Below are 6,000 nucleotides of genomic sequence, written 5' to 3'. Positions count from 1 at the left end.
GGGGAAGGGGGTGTGGGGGAGGGGAGCGAGGAAGGGCGGGGCGGCGGCGGCAGCGGCGGCGGCGGAGGGCCCAGTGCCTGCCGGGAAGGACCCCACCGGCCCGGGTTGCAGTGCAGCGCCGTGGCGCCCCCGCCCGCCTGGCCTGGGGCCGGCCCCGCAGCCCAGTATTGCATTCAGGTCGGATATTTTGCAGGCGAGTTCTCTCTTTTACTAGGTCACACTGCACTCCCCAGAGCACCCAGAGGAAATTCTGACCCACGGGCACCCACTTTTGCATTTTGTTGTTAAAGAACCCCCGGCCCCCTTTCCCGGCCCTCGGGTCAAGTTTGTGAGGGAGCTCGCGGGGTGGGGGAAGCCCTGGGCTCGCAGCAGCCGTGGCCAGGCGTCGGAGGGGGCGGCGCAGACAGGGGGCTGCCGGAGGTAGGCCTGGAAGAACCCCCTCCCCGGCTCTCTCGGCGGGTTTGGGGATGTGAACAGAAGTCTAGGATCTCACATTGGTAGTTAAAGTGCTGTGTTTTGTCTCATTCCATAGAAGGGATCCTGGCGGGCCGAGACACAAGTCGGGAGACCTGATTCTGCCTCTGCCACACCTGAGGCAACTCTCGCAGCCTCTGGGCCCAAGCTCCCTCATCTATAAATAAAGCGGAACTTCCCTAGTGGTGCAGTGGTTAAGAATCCGCCTGCCAATGCAGGGGACACGGGTTCGAGCCCTGGTCTGGGAAGATACCACATGCCGCGGAGCAACTAAGCCCGTGCGCCACAACTACCGAGCCTGCGCTCTAGAGCCCGTGAGCCACAATTACTGAGCCTGCACCCTACAGCCCACGAGCCACAACTACTGAGCCCGTGAGCCACAACTACTGAAGACCACGTGCCTAGAGCCCATGCTCTGCAATAAGAGAAGCCACTGCAATGAGAAGCCCGCGCACCGCAACAGAGTAGCCCCCGCTCGCTGCAACTAGAGAAAGCCCATGCGCAGCAGCCCGAACACAGCAAAAATAAATAAATAAATTAATTTAAAAAACAAAGCGGTTCAAGAAAGGACCTTAAGAGTCGCCCATCAGATTTGAACTTCTGTGTGCAAACTGTTTCCCGAGGACAGCTGAAAGGAAGGTGAAGTCTTGGCATCTCCTCTTTGAAGCTCAGGGTATGTCAAAAATTTAGAATTCCTGAAACGAATTCTGTCTGTTTTTGTTTGTCAAGTAATTTATTGCATGTTTTTGTAATATGGAAAATGAGAATCAGTACCCCTTCCTCCTCTCTCCTATAAGCCTTGCTATGATAGTTGAGAAAACATGTATGTGAACACAGTCTTGAAGTGGATGCTTGTCAAGAGATACACAATAATTATATATATGTATACAACACATACACAGCACACACGTGAATATAATGTTTTCATTGCTACCAGTGCTATTACTTGATCATACTATTTTTATTGCCTGAATCTATCTGATGGTGTCTAGCCTTTATTGCATCTTTCAAGAGCCCCAGTATTTGAGACTTTGAGGTTTTCTGTTTGAAGACTAAGAAGTCATGTTTCCAGGGCCTTTGGAAGAGGAAGGGAAGAAGTTTGCTCTTCTGGTTATTTTTTGTACCACAAATATGGGAAAGAAATGTTGCCTGTGACCACACACACATAACTTGTCTTCTTTGGTCAACATCCCTTCCCTGTGAGAGTGTGTCTAACACTGTAGTGATTTAAAATGAGAGATGCAAGATTCATCTCAAACAGGGGCTTTTGGTATGTTTCAGACAGGTAACATTGTGGACCAGGTAAGTCGCCTTGCAAGTGTAAGGGATTCCATCCTTTATGTGATCCTTTGATATGAGGGTTAAAAGCTGGGCTTCAGTTCAGGCAACGCAGGTTCAGATCTGGGCATTACTTCTTACCAGCTTTGTGCTGGGGTAGATACTTAGCCCTAGAGCCTCAGATTCCTTGCCTCCAAAATAAGAATAACGGCTACCTTGTATATTGTAAGGATTAATTGTGATGGCACATGCATATAGTAAATTTTTAGAAAAGAGCAATAATAATTATTATAGGCCAAGATAATCTGATGGGATTGGATTATTTCTTTCCCCACCACAACCTGTGAAGTGCAACTTCCTAACTTCGTGTAATACTCTACCATTGGTTTTATGAGAGTGGGCTTAGACCTGGTAGCAAACTGAGATGTCTTCATTCCATTTCTTTCTGTGAGGTCTTGAGTTTAAATTGTTGAGGAGGGGGCCTGAGGGAGGGGAAAAGTCATGTTCTTGTTTTTAAAAATGTTAATTTCCAGTTGCCAAACTGCCAGAAGTGAGCCAGAGCTTTTTACTGTACTTGTCACCACCAGCACCCAAGGTGGGGATGGCACACAGAATAGAAAATGGAAAAGTAAGAAGCATGTGCAGTTCTTAAAGCTTCTAGTCTGTGAGTGCCTGCCGCCCTTGCTGGTGTCTTAACCTCCCTGAGCAGCTTATTCATCTTAGTGTCCCCCAGTAGTGTCCAGAGTGAGTGGTCAATAACCGATGTTTGTTGACCACACAGAAATGACAGCGGCACCATCAAGAGAACATGTGCTTTGAGCTGCTTTTCCAAGAATGGAAATGGATTTGCTTTGATCCATTCATGTGACAGGGGCATACTTTGTGAGGGTTAGGAAGGTAATACATGACTACTGAGTTTTTCAGGCAGAACAAGAGGCCTTGTCCCCCTTAGTCAGCACCATACTTACTTAACCCAACCGAATTAGGGCCCAAATGAGTCCAGTGATTATTCAGGGGACCTGAAAAGAGTATGAGGGAAGAAAAAGCAGAAGAAAGTCCTTAAACTAACTGGTTCGCCCCCAGAAACCCTGACTGTACTTTTAGAGAAGTTAGAAGTAGAATGGACTGTTTGATCCTGTTTGACTTTGCTGTGTCTGCTGCCCTTTGTTCTCTTTCTCCTTCTTACCTAAATTGCTACCCGCCCCCATTCTCCACTCGTTCCCTAAAAAGCATTAGAGCACTTGAACGGATGAACTCTTCTGTCTCCTGGTACACCCAGTATCAAAGCACACAGAGGATTCTGTTACGTGTGCTTTGAAGTCAGGTTTTTCTCTCTTAGAATAGAGCAGCTGTGTCCAAGGGGTGGGTGGAGTGGGAGAGAAATATCACAGGTAAAAATTTGGTTCCAAATCTGCAGAAATGCCTGGGGACTAAAAAAAAGCATTTCTTCAGTGTTGTTCTGCTGCTTGAAATAAAGGCCTTGTCTTGGGTGGGCTTTTACCTGTGAGTTCTCTCAATTTCCTTCACTCTCTTTTGAAGGACCCATTCTCACTCTGCAGGTCGTAAGCCCTTAATCTAGTGATCTGAGCGTACCTTCCCAGGGCCTGTGTGGTTGGTTGCCTTGCACGCATTGGAGACAAGATTTGGGGTAAGGCTCAAATGTACTCAAACTTTCAACCAGAACATGTAGTTTGGAAAATGGAGTTTTTCCAACATTTGAATGATTTCAGTAGGCATTGAATAAAGCCCTTAACTTAGGCTAAAGAGACATAGCTGAGACTCAGGTTTGAGGAACACCCTGGAAACCCAACCCAGAATTATAAATTTTTTTTTTTAATAAACCAACGCCAGTTCTTTCCAAGAGAATAGACCATTGTATATCTTAAAGCAAAACAAAAATAAAACAAAAGAAAAAGAAACAGGCTTGGAAGTTGATGTCATTACTCTTAAAGCACATTTTGGGGAAAAGCTGCAATTGACCAAGCCTTCAAATTTCACAGTACACAATTAAAGAAGGAAAGACCAGGTTTTACGTCAATTTGGTATCTAACACTGAACCCAGAGGAATTGTTCTTTATCTCTTTTCTGATGGTTTGATATTCTTAAGCTCAGGTTAGGAAATTAGAAATTCAAGTCTCAGTTTTTTTTTGTGTGTTTTTTTTTTTGAGTTTTGTTGAAGGCCCCTGGAAACCATTCAAATATAGAGAACACTTCGTTTCCCAGCCTACACCTTATGATTGAAGGTTTGGGTCTGAGCCCTACCCCAAATCTTGTCTCTAATAGGAAACTGCTTGGAGAGTTGGGAGGAATTAAGTTCATCTTAGCTAACGACATGGTAAAATAAGTGCTACTGAGAAAATTACAGCTGTATAATTCTAGAATGAACCTTCAAATCATTCTAGCTGACCAGTGAGGAAGCTGAGGACATGCTCACTTGCAGTAGCTAGATGGATTCACCTTAGTGCAGTATTTCACAGGCTACTATGCTTCCAAGGTGCAATTCCCTTGAGAGCCTTTTTCTGTTTCCCTTCCTTCAGCCTTCTGGGGCTGTGGATGATGCATTCCTGGGCCACCACCTCTAAACCCGAAATCCCTACTGTATCCACTAAGGAAAGTACCCAGTCCAGGAACCAACTAGTTTACCTCTGAATCCTGCATTGTGGCTTACCCAGTGCCTTACATACAGTGGACATTCAATATATTCTTTGTGAATAACTAGATTACCAGGGGAAAAATTGCTGTATGACAGGTTCTTTTTAAAGGAATCTTTGGAGATCATTTTGTGTATTTAATAATCTGTTTCTTTGTTTTGTGAATCTGGGATCTTCATAGATAAATTTTCTTCCTATTCTCAAGGCATGTATGGATTTATCTTTGTTCTCTAGATTGATTGGAACATTATTGAAGCTTATTTAGAAGTTTAGGAAATTTAGCATTGTGGTCAAAAACTGACTAGGATCAGAGTGTGTCTTTTAGTTGGTACTTTTCCCAAAGATATCCTCACCTGGATCCACAGCCCATCCTCCGTCACTCCTATCCCATTAGTTGATTTGAATCCTTGTTTATTTCACATTTCCACGCCAAATTTTAGCGGGAAGCAAACAGCGCTTGGGTACATTTTCTGGATATTTGGACAATACGTAAACTTGGCTCTATATTTTTCCTGACCTCCTTTCCCCTCCCCCCACTTTTTTTGAACCGGTTCTTAGGAGACTTTTTACTGGGTTGGAGAGTTAGAGGCTTGGCTGGGGTGATGTGAATATAGTGCCCTCTGGTGGAATTTTGTGAGAATTGCAAATTTCTCCCCCCAACCTTAAGAGTGTTTGAGAAGTCTTTTCTTGGCTGGCCTTCAAGGGGAGGGCTTCTCTGTTACATCTCAAATACTATAGTAAATTAATAGCATGCAAGTTTATTACCTACACTGGATATTTTAGAGATACTGTGTGGGGGATCTCAATTGATTACTTGAGGTTTGTTTATCACTATAAAATTAGGCCTCAAATGACTAGAAATGGGCAGCTGGCAGCACCTGTGCTTTTTCATCATCTGACATCAATGTGTATGAGAGGTAGACAAAAAAGGAGTTCCCCCAACAAAGGTAATTGGAAAGAGTCTAGGAACCAAGAATTAAGGGAAAATAGCAAAGATCGGAAAACTTGGTCACAACAGTTGTTATCCTCAGCCCTCACTAGGATCTGAGCCCAGACATTTAAGACCCAGCTAGAGGTTGAGAGTCTGGCAGACTCTGACTGATCCACTTCCCGCAGCAATTTGTAGAGGGGTCCCACGGTGGTCGTGTAACATGGAGCTTCTCTGGACCCTGTTAGCTTCCAGCTGGGACGGTAACAACAATGCCAAAAGGAAGAGACGCCGTAGATTCCCAACAGGCACAAAGCATCGATCATCACATGCCAGCAGAAGAAGGTGGTGACAAACATGATGTCAATGATGTCATCATCCTGCCCCGGGTAGCCAGTGACTGGTTTGTACAGAATGAAGCCGGCCTGTACCAGCCAGGAGCCCATGATCTGAAACAGAAAGGTCTCGATCACTGAGAGTTGAAATGTGTCGGGAACCCACAGCTGTACGGTCAACACCAGCATCAGCAGCAACACCACCAAGATGAGCAGAGGGTGAACCTGCAGCTCTACCCCCGCTGAGTCCTGAACATGTGACACCAACGGCAGCAGGAGCACATAGAAAGTCAGCACCAGGGTCCCTTCTTCTAGGGGCACACAGCACTGAGGC

Source organism: Lipotes vexillifer, unplaced genomic scaffold (assembly GCF_000442215.2).
Source record: "Lipotes vexillifer unplaced genomic scaffold, Lipotes_vexillifer_v1.1 scaffold76, whole genome shotgun sequence".
Lineage (NCBI taxonomy): Eukaryota > Metazoa > Chordata > Mammalia > Artiodactyla > Lipotidae > Lipotes > Lipotes vexillifer.
This window is presented reverse-complemented; position numbering follows the sequence as displayed.